General features: G+C 42.4%; 2 long non-coding RNA genes across 2 annotated transcripts; one reads left to right on the plus strand and one right to left on the minus strand.

Annotated features, from left to right (window-relative positions):
* Positions 1-371: 371 nt before the first annotated feature.
* LOC140600619 (uncharacterized) lies at positions 372-2,558 on the minus strand. The gene is made up of 2 exons (XR_012003804.1): positions 2,325-2,558; positions 372-1,060 (listed from the first exon to the last, which is right to left on the minus strand). It is a non-coding gene; the product is annotated as an uncharacterized lncRNA (long non-coding RNA).
* Positions 2,559-8,207: 5,649 nt separating this feature from the next.
* Positions 8,208-10,123, plus strand: LOC140600620 (uncharacterized). Its single transcript, XR_012003805.1, has 2 exons — positions 8,208-8,418; positions 9,495-10,123. It is a non-coding gene; the product is annotated as an uncharacterized lncRNA (long non-coding RNA).
* Positions 10,124-10,375: the final 252 nt, after the last annotated feature.

Here is a 10,375-nt window from a genome sequence, read left to right on the forward strand (position 1 = left end):
ATCAGCCCTCAGGAGGACACTCCTTGCAAAAATGTATGGCTGAACCTAGTCAGGAAGAAATATCAAACAGACCCAAATTGACAGGCATTCCACCAAAACCAAAACTGTTTCAAAATCTTCAAACCATAAAAAGCCTGGACTGTCACAGATGGGAGGGGACTAACAAATTCTGGCAACTAAAGGCAAGGTTGGTTCCTGAACTGGATTCTGAACCAATAAAAATTGGTTTTGCTCTCAAGGACATTAGTGGTGCCAAGGGGCAAATCTGAGTAAGTTCTGTAGACACCGAGGCCTCAGAGGAAGCAGAAGTCGAGGCCAGTATGAGAAAGATAAAGTAGGAATGAATAGAAAACAACAATCGAGGCAAGAGGGAATGAAGATTTCTAGTTTTATTGTTGCGCATCAGGTTGGGTTGACAACAAGGTACGCTACAGAAGGGTGCAGGGTCTGTGCTTTGGGTTCCCAGGGTAGCCACACATATGGGGGAGGTGAGGAAATGGGTTTTTAGGAGAGGGGTTTTGGCTCCTGGACACCAGGGCACAGGGATCCTCTGGGCCAGAGCTCAAGGCTGCACTCAGACCCGGCAGCCACTTGAGCTGATCCAGCAGGGGGAGCTGGAGCAGGACCAAGAGGAAGGGTTTGGCCACTGGCTATCCCCAAGTATGTTCTTTTTGGCTCAGAGTCCACTTCAGCAGCAGCCTCCAGACGACTGACTGCTGCTCCCTCCACAGCAGCCCGAGCCCCCCGAGGGCTGACTGCAACAACCAGAGCCCCCCGAGGGCTGGCTGCAGCAGCCTGAGCTCTGGTGTCTCTGGCGGTGGGACCTGTGTCGCCTGTGGTGGCTCAGGCAGCAGCCACCACCCCCGGAGCTGGAGCCACAGCAGCCTCCACCCCCGGAGCTGGAGCCACAGCAGCCCCCAGAGCTGACACTGCAGCAAGAAGAGACTGGGGGGCACTTTGGGGGACACTTGGGGGGGCACTTGGGGGCGGGGCACTTGGGAGGGGGCTGGCACTGCTGCTGGTTCTGCTGGCAGGACATCTCAGTGGGCAGGGTCAGGACCTGAGGGAGAGTCACACAGTGAGTCAGACCCAGGACACAGAGCCCCCCTGCCCCACCCCTTCCTGCTCTCAGTATCATTTCTAGTGCCTTTATTTGATGAACTGTTTAAATGGAGTCCTTGATAATTCCACCCTGGAAGTTTCATTATTTCTAATACTTAGGCATATTCTCTCCCACTATGTCCTTTGTGTCTCACAATTTCTATTTTAAGGTAGGCAGGGATTATTCTGTCTTTAAAAAGAAGGAGATGGAGGCAAAACCAGTATGAAACAAAATCTATCATGATTAATTATCTGGTAAGTGAAGGTGGTAATTTTTTCTATCTTGTCAACCAGAACTCTCAAACTGGCCAGTCTGGAAACCAGATCAGAATGTAAATATTCTCTCAAAGAAAGGAAATCAAGTATTTTTGCCTCCTAGTTCATTATTTCTAATAGTTCCGCTAATGTTCTCCTATCATCTCTTTGAGTCGAATGTTATGAGTTGTTTCATCTGTTATATAAGTGGAGAACTTCCGCCAAAAAATGTTATGAAACATTCTCAAAATCAAACATCTAGAGGAAATTTTCTACAGCAGAACACTTGGAACAGTTAATCTATATAAAAATCTCAGAAATAATTTATCTAGGTAGCAGTTCAGAAATGAAATTATTTCTTAGGGAAACCAGTCATTCCCTCTGGAGAACTTTCTAGATAACCTTGTCCTGTAGGGACATAGATGTTCGTAGCTGCAAAGGACGTTGGAGATTGACTGGCTGAAAGAGCTGAGGAAAAGATAATTTAGTGTAAGCTGGGACTTGCACCAGGTCCCTAAGTGGGTATGGTGCTGTGGCATCTTGCAGACACTCACCTTAAACTAACACTCATCATCAAGATTTGAATTGTTCCTATTCAACTCTGCAGTCCTTAATCTCAGTATTTAAAATAAATCAGTCAGCTCTGACTTCTCCTCTTCTGACAACAGTTTAGGTCGGTACAGTGGTCAATGTTGCAAATCCTTCCACCAGAGACCAACAACTACAGATCAGTTGGTTTCTCCAAAGTACTGTCACCCTCATATGGTTCCTCCTGCTCATATTCCCAGGCTTCCTTGCTCCCTGCCCCTCCCTCAGTGTCCCTGAGACTTCTTGGTGACATGAACCCAACTTCATCTTCTCACCCACCACACACACACACACACACTGCAAAGGCCCTGCCCCACCCCCTGCTCTGGTTTGAGCTCCCTTTGTGGAAGGAACTGCTCTCCATCCCAGAGGACACTTACCAGTGCACAGGCAGTACTGGATCTGTCAGCACCTCAGGAGAGGAGTGCATGGAAGGGTTCTTCTCTGAGGCCCTTTTATCTTGGCTTTGAGCTCTGTCCTCGCCTGTGAGATAGGACCTGGGCATGAGGGGACAGCCCTCTGCCACCTACTTGGTCCTGTGACAGGTAGCGACTGGCATCTCCTTCCTGCCTCTTTCCACAGGGCCCAGGGTAGTAATAAGGCTGTTTAGAAATGGGGTTTGAGAGTGAATTCCTACCACCATCTGCCACTCAGGACTCTAGCCTCCCATTCTTGGAACCCATACCCCTGACCCCAATTTCCTTTCTTTCCTCCCAAATGTTAATTTAATGGTTACATACAACTGGGTTCCAGCCAAGTTCTTACTATATTCCTTCATGTTTTATTCTGTCCTGGTAATCCTGACACATTATTATTATAATGTGCGTGGTTCCAACTTTATAGAAATGGCATCATATTTGAGGTATTCATCTGCAACTTGCTCTCTTCTTTAAAAATTCTTTTTGTGGATTATTCAAGTTGATCTGTGTAGCTGTCATTTTATTCATTTTTAGAACCTTATAGTATCCATCTTATGAGTACAGTGGTATTTTGATACCCTGTCTCTTTTGGACGGACATTCAAGTTGTTTGTACTATTTGCTGTATAAATATTGCAGCTATGGGGATTTGTGTGCATGTCTGCATGGGTATGTGTTGGAGAGACTCTCCAGGGTATGCATCTATAAGTGGAACTGTTGAATTTTCAATCATGTCCATCCCTCAAATTTGCTCTTTTCAATTTCTGTTTCTACTTAGGGTTTATAAGAATCACTCTTTCTGTACATCGTTGCTAAACTTAAATTATTACCATTTGATGTATATAAATTGATGTACACTTGTACCTTTAATATGTGTTTTCTGCTTAGTAATGATCATGAGCATCTTTTAATGTTTGTTGATCATTTTGGTTTCCTTTTCTGTGAATTATCTGTTCTCTTAAAATTTTTCCATTTGTCTCTTTTTGTTAGAATCTGTAATATTCTGGTTTCTAAGGCACTATTATTAAATGAATTGTGAACATCTTTCCTCTTGTTTGCTTTTTAATGGTGTCATTTGATGAGCAGATATTTCACTTTTTAATATAGCTCTATCTCTGCAACATTTACAATGCTATTTGCACTTTTCATGACTCTAAGAAGTCTCAACCATCCGTAAGCCCAGAATCTGTTCAGAATTTTGTTTTCCTTAAAAAGCTGTAAAAACTCATTTTCTTTTTTAAATTAAGGGTTTTTTTTAACTAAGAATGGAATTTTTGTACATTTTATATTTTTTGACATTTTTTTCCAAATGAAAAATCAGTTGTCTATGATAATCAAATATTTTATTTTCCCCACTAATTTGAAATACCTCCTCAATCATAACTGAGTTTCCACATTTGTACAGCTCTATAGTTGGCCTGATCATTCTTTTCACTGCCAATTTGTTTGTCCCAGTGAGAATATCCTGCTGCCTTAATTACTATAGGTGTGTAATCTATTGTGATATCACATAGGTTCCATAACTTTGTTCCCCTCTTTAAGATTATCTTGGTGATTACCAGACCTTTGCTCTTTCATATAAAATTTAGAGGCAGCTTGTCACTTGTCACAAATGAAAATAAAGGAAAAGAAAACATCTTTAGAATTTTGATAGAAATATTGCTAAATATATGCATTTATATGTGAAGGATTGTCAGATATTTTTCATGATTTTCCTTTTGAGCCATTCAAGAATATGATATATCTCTATTTTGATATTCTGCAATGCCTTTCAGTAAAGACTCCTTATTTTATCAAAAATATTTTACATTAATATTTTAGATACTATAATTTTTGCTATTTTAAATAGCAACTTCTAAAAATTGTAATTTTGGATCTTTTATTTCTATTAATATAAATCTAATTTATTCTGTATTCTTTTTTTTTTAATTTTTATTTATTTATGATAGTCACAGAGAGAGAGAGAGAGAGAGAGAGAGGCAGAGACATAGGCAGAGGGAGAAGCAGGATCCATGCACCGGGAGCCCGACGTGGGACTCGATCCCGGGTCTCCAGGATCGCGCCCTTGGCCAAAGGCAGGCGCCAAACTGCTGCGCCACCCAGGGATCCCTTATTCTGTATTCTGATCTTATATCTTGGAACTTTTCTAACTCTTAGTATTATTTTTATTTCTTGTGGTAATCATTCTTATTCACGTGATTTTCTTTCCTTTTTTTTTTTTTTAAGGAATTTCATGAATTTATTTATTCATGAAAGACAGAGAGAGGAAGGCAGAGACACAGGCAGAGGGGAAAGCAGGCTCCTCGCAGGGAGCCTGCCTGATGTGGGACTCGATCCCAGGACCCCAGGGTCACGACCTGAGCCGAAGGCAGATGCTCAACTGCTGAGCCACCCAGGAGTCCCTTACATGATTTTCTTTATCAAATCTTTTCTTTCTCCTTGGGTTACATTCTTAGAAGCTCAATTGCTATATTAAAGCAATTATGCTCATTTTAAAGTAGGCTTATTTAAAATTTTAATTTATATACACAACAATTATGTGTTGAAAATGAATCATCAAATTTCCATCCAGATGGTTATGGCAATTTATATTTCCAAAAACACCAAGACCTATTTCTGATCAGCAATAGTGAACTTTGTTATCCATCCTAAGTCTTTTCCAGTTCAGTATAAAGGAATAAATCTAACCAGAACTCATTACTGGAAAGTCATCCTTGTTTTATATGTAGTTCTTTGGTTATTTGTATGCACAAACATAAAACAATATGTTTCAAAATCTAGTAGTCACTTATATTTCTTTCTAAGCTATTTGTTCCTATGCTTAGCTCGTTGCTTTGTAGATCGTTTTATTTATTTTCTTTAAAATTGTAAGAACTTACTGTTTATTATGAATTTTAATTCCATTACTGACCTATAGATTTTATTTTTTCCTTATTTGATCAATGTTTCCATAATTTTAAAAAATGATGTGTTCTGTCATACAGAATTTTTTCCTATGTGATGAAATTTGTCAATATTTTTTGCCATGCTTAAAATAGTTTACCTATTATAAAGGAACAGTTAGGAGCGTATTTTAGTAATTTTGGAATATTGACTTATTGTTTGTACTATAGAGACTTATAGTTGCTGGCTCAAGAACACTGAGGCTGAATTAATTCTTACCAGGTCTCAACATTCTTCCTTCCTATCTCCTGAGATTATGAGAGCCTGACAACATAAGAAATACACTGTCTCAGAAAATTCATCCTTTGCTAGTACCCATTGTTTATATAAATCCCTTGAGATCTAGTGCCAGTCCTCAATGTTACATCATGCTGTTATCTTTTCACCTAAGCCCAAGTCAGCCTGATGTTTTGGGTGCTGATCTTTGTGGGGTCAGGACACTGACAGAATAGCTTACAAGTCTCATCATGCTTGGAATGGATGAGTTGGGTTCCTGAATCAGAACTCCCTATGTGAACCAGCAATTAATATCTTAATCACACTCACATTAAATACATTCTTTGAAACGATATGACCCACACCCAGATAATTTGCTGGCAGATTTCTGCAAGGTGATAAGGCTAGGACACAGTAATGTGAATATCTCATAGTGAGAATCCTGATGATAACGGCTTAAGTCACAATCAAAGTAAAGTTAGTGCTAGTATTAATGAATGGATTTTTGAACTCAGTATCCATGGAATGCATAGTGCCGTATTAGAGCTGATGAGGAATATAGAAATATAAGACCCAAGCTGGGATTCAAGAGAGTTTGTTTGGGTTTTTTTTTTGTATAATTTTTTATTGGAGTTCGATTTGCCAACATATAGCATAACACCCAGTGCTCATCCCATCAAGTGCCCCCCTCAGTGCCCGTTACCCAGTCACCCCCATCCCCTGCCCACCTCCCCTTCCACCACCCCTTGTTCGTTTCCCAGAGTTAGGAGTCTCTCGTGTTCTGTCTCCCTCTCTGATATTTTCCATTCATTTTCAAGGAGAGTTTGTTATAAGTGTATTTGAGAGAAGACTCACACAGGATACCACAGCAAGTTACATTTAAACAGCACAGTTTTAGAAGTACATAGATCATGGAACAAAGCATGGAGGGTTAACAGGGAGAATAAATTCAAAGTAGAGAAAATAGGCCATGTTAGCTTAAAAAGAACTTTGCTAAAAAGAGGTAGCAAAGCCTAAACTGGAGATGTAGTAAGGATACTACCGCAAAAGGCTTCAACCATCAGTCAGTAGAGACTGGAGCCCATCGTGGACACAGGGACCCCAAGAAGAAACATCCTTAATGATCTGGGGTAAATACTCTTGATGGAGAGGGCTAGAATCCAACAAATAGCAATCAATGAGGAATTGAAAGCCAAGGAGGAGCAGAACAAAGAGGAAATATGATAGGCAAGAGGCAGAACAATTCAGGGAAGGCTGGACACCAGGGGCTACTAGAGGCTAAAAGAAACATGGTAAGATATACAGATGTGTATTTGTGCACACCCACACCCACATACACATAGTCACATATGTGGTCTCTCTCATAGTCTCTGTAATATCTCTAAGTAGAAGTACATATAGACACACACATGTACACACACACGTGCGCGCGCGCACACACACATGCCTCAACCACATACTAGTAGGGTTCATACCACACCAAGTGACCTGGGTGTTATGGAATTAACATCCATTGAGGATCTGGGAAATCCCAGAGTTCTTCCCATGCCTGGAGGCAGTAGACTTCCCTCACACAGTCTCTCTGGCTCTGATTCTTTTTCATCTGATAAGTGGTTTAGTTATTTAATAACCTTGCACCGTCATAGATAGGGCTCTTTTTCTGACTTACTATCAACCCAGATGTGAACTCTGACTCTTTCCTTTATCCCCTAAAAATGTGAAAATACCAGTACTACTTTCAAGAAAAGTCTGTGTTCATATAACTGAATTAAGGCCTTAGAGACTAGGAGTTGGGAGAAGCTTAGAAAACAGAAAGAGGCAAAAAATCATGTGTTGTCTTAATTATGCCTGTTCTTAAACATACTTTGGCCTCCACTCCACTACGGGTATCTTTCCATTGGCTGCTTTATGCTGGGCAATGCCCAGCCTTACACAGTCTCACTGTTTCCTTGCTGCCTTTCCTCTTTCTCATCTGTGGACTTCACTTCAGCCTTCCCACAGGACCCCTGGAAATTCTGAATTCTCAGTCTCACTGGTAGACCAGATCTTTTCTCTCTCCCTTATCTATAAAACTTCATTCCTGTTTCATACTATCTTCCTAAAACCTACCAACAATTTCAACAAAAGAGAAAAGTCTTATATTTTCTAACCAGATTCACTCTCCTTAGAAAACAGTTATAATTAAAAAAAAATGTGTTGGCATTTGTTTAAAAATATGGCATGTTACAAACTCTCTACCAGAAATTTTCTTTGCATTAGCTCATTGGTTCTCTCACACATGCCCCCAAAAGTTATTTTTATATTATCTTTATTGTAGATGGACAAAACTGAGGACAAGAAGGATGAGGTATTTTTCAGAAGGCCACGCAGGTAATAGGTGGCAGAACCAGGGTCTGATTCCTCAAGCAGTTTCTTGGTTGCTCTAGCACACATACATGTGTGCACACACACACTCACGTATAAGATGATAAAGAATTGGAGGATTCTATGAAACGTGGTTTAAACCAGATTAAAACATTGAATTAAGATTTGAGGGGCAAGAAAAGAGACATTGGGAACTCACGCTCCAAAACTGAGCCAGGAAGGTATCTTATAGGAACAGCGGGAGAGTAAGGTGGGGGAAGTTTGCAGTTTTTCTCCCCTGCCACATTTTCTAAGTAGTTCTATTCCAAGTGGGGAGCAGCTACCTTGGGTTCCCATAGAGGGAGGCAGGGAGCGGCTGCCAGTCACTACCAGTCACAGGTCACAGGACCATGTGGGTGGCATGAGGCAGTACTGTCATGCTCAGGTCCTGTCTCACAGGCTGGGACAGAGCCTAAAGCCAGGATAAAAGGGCCTCAGGGTCAGAGTGGCTCCATACACTCCTCTCCTGAGGTGCTTACAGACTTACTGCACTGGTAAGTATCTCTTGGGAGGGAGCTTAGACCAGAGCAGAGGGGCAAGTGAGAGAGGGTCTTGGGGGCTGGAGGCCATGTGGGGAGGGGGAGAGAGGCCTCGTGAAGACTAAAGGAAAACATGGATGGGAGAGTACACTGCTGAGTCCCTGAGAGAAGAGTGGACAGCAGTGCCTCTGTGTTGTACCAAACTGAGCTCTAGCTGTCAAGGTTCTCAGGTCAGAGGGAATAGAAGCACTGGCCATCAGGCTCTGCTAGAACAGCTTTAACAAGATGTTACATTTGAGAGTAAAATCATAAATTGTGACCATCTTTGCCAAGATGAGCCGGTAATTCTCAACCAACAGAGAAAGAATTAATCTGAGGATGCTTTGGGTAGCTCTGAATCCCACATATCTATGGATCTGAAATGGAATTGGGTGTCTGTTGAGGAAGTCAGAGACACCAAGATCAGAATCACTGTGCTAAGATACAGGATGAGGCTTCAGGTGTGCTAGAAATGGCAGGGTATCACACTGCAGCTGGGGTGTCCGAACTCGGATCCCCTACCTGCACAAACATACCATTCTTGAGCTGCCGCAGTAAGAAAGTATGCATGTGGGAACAGCCAGCCTACCAGACCATCTATTTCTATCTACATGTCCTAGAACAAAATGATCTAGGAAGTAACAGTTCCTAATTTTCTTTCTTTGAGAGAATATTTACATTCTGATCTGGTTTCCAGACTGGCCAGTTTGAGAGTTCTGGTTGACAAGATAGAAAAAATTACCACCTTCACTTACCAGATAATTAATCATGATAGATTTTGTTTCATACTGGTTTTGCCTCCATCTCCTTCTTTTTAAAGACAGAATAATCCCTGCCTACCTTAAAATAGAAATTGTGAGACGCAAAGGACATAGTGGGAGAGAATATGCCTAAGTATTAGAAATAATGAAACTACCAGGGTGGAATTATCAAGGACTCCATTTAAACAGTTCATCAAATAAAGGCACTAGAAATGATACTGAGAGCAGGAAGGGGTGGGGCAGGGGGGGCTCTGTGTCCTGGGTCTGACTCACTGTGTGACTCTCCCTCAGGTCCTGACCCTGCCCACTGAGATGTCCTGCCAGCAGAACCAGCAGCAGTGCCAGCCCCCTCCCAAGTGCCCCGCCCCCAAGTGCCCCCCCAAGTGTCCCCCAAAGTGCCCCCCAGTCTCTTCTTGCTGCAGTGTCAGCTCTGGGGGCTGCTGTGGCTCCAGCTCTGGGGGTGGCGGCTGCTGTGGTTCCAGCTCCGGGGGTGGTGGCTGCTGCCTGAGCCACCACAGGCGACACAGGTCCCACCGCCAGAGACACCAGAGCTCAGGCTGCTGCAGCCAGCCCTCGGGGGGCTCTGGTTGTTGCAGTCAGCCCTCGGGGGGCTCGGGCTGCTGTGGAGGGGGCAGCAGTCAGTCATCTGGAGGCTGCTGCTGAAGTCAACCCTGACCCCCTCTTCTCCTGACCTCCCTGAATGGTGGAGAGATCTGAGTAAACCTTTGAGCTCTGGCCAGAGGATCCCTCAACAGTGGTTTCCAGAAGCCGAAAATGTTTCTCTACAATTCATATCCTGACCTCATTCCACCTATCAGTGGCTGCCCTGGGAATCCCAAAGCATAGACCTCATGTCCCTCTGCAACTTCTATTATTGCATTCTGTTGAATTGAAACAATAAAACAGAATCTGTTCAGTAACTTGGCATAGAGTGATTTCATTTCCTGTTTTTGTCACCATTGTTCTCTCCTCTGTTCTCTCCTGGTGGCTTCAGAGGCATCAATAGACAGAGAACAGGGTCAACTACAGGAGGGACATTTTTAATGCTTTTCTATGTTTGCAATCTTCCCTAATTCTTTGTTTTCACTTTTACTTTTTTGAAAGACTTTATTTACTAATTGGAAAGACAGAGAGAGAGAGAGCATGGGCAGGTCTCTCTGATAGTGATGTTT

The sequence above is a fragment of the Canis lupus genome, chromosome 12, assembly GCF_048164855.1.
Source record: "Canis lupus baileyi chromosome 12, mCanLup2.hap1, whole genome shotgun sequence".
Lineage (NCBI taxonomy): Eukaryota > Metazoa > Chordata > Mammalia > Carnivora > Canidae > Canis > Canis lupus.